Source organism: Tupaia chinensis, unplaced genomic scaffold (genome assembly GCF_000334495.1).
Source record: "Tupaia chinensis unplaced genomic scaffold, TupChi_1.0 Scaffold000047_1, whole genome shotgun sequence".
Classification (NCBI taxonomy): domain Eukaryota; kingdom Metazoa; phylum Chordata; class Mammalia; order Scandentia; family Tupaiidae; genus Tupaia; species Tupaia belangeri.
The window spans coordinates 1,072,609-1,072,935 of record NW_006159505.1 but is presented as its reverse complement, the minus strand read 5'-3'; the positions used below and the strand labels follow the sequence as shown (position 1 = coordinate 1,072,935).

Genomic DNA, 327 nt, shown 5'->3' with positions numbered 1-327 from the left:
GCTGCCCCCCAAGGCCGGCCCACTGCGGGATCCTAAACACCGCCGTGAATGAATGAGATGGCCATTTCCTCAGCGAGGTCTGCAACGAATTGGGGCCTAGACCCCACCGACATCAACTACCTCCGAGAGCCTACACAGCCGGGCCTCGGGCCACAGGGTCGCGGGCCCCGCCCCCGCCCTCCCTCAGGCCCGAAGGTGCGCGCTGGGGCGCGAGACTTCAGGCCTGGGACGCCCGCGCACCCGCCCGCCCTAAAGAGAGGAGGAGCCCGCCGGTCCCAGCCAGCGCCACTCCGGCTACGACTTACCGCGGTGCGGCGGGGCGGGGGG

The 327-nt window shown here is 71.3% G+C and overlaps 1 protein-coding gene across 8 annotated transcripts in view; it reads right to left on the bottom strand.

Moving 5' to 3' along the window:
- NUP98 (nucleoporin 98 and 96 precursor) overlaps nucleotides 1–327 on the bottom strand; it is a 128,805-nt gene extending 128,478 nt beyond the window's left edge. For 7 of the 8 annotated variants that reach the window (XM_014590408.2, XM_014590416.2, XM_014590414.2 and 4 more), the window contains exon 1: nucleotides 306–327. The gene's annotated coding sequence lies outside the window, so the exon portion shown is untranslated. The remainder of the gene's footprint in view (nucleotides 1–305) is intronic. The other variant, XM_014590412.2, reaches the window with a different exon arrangement.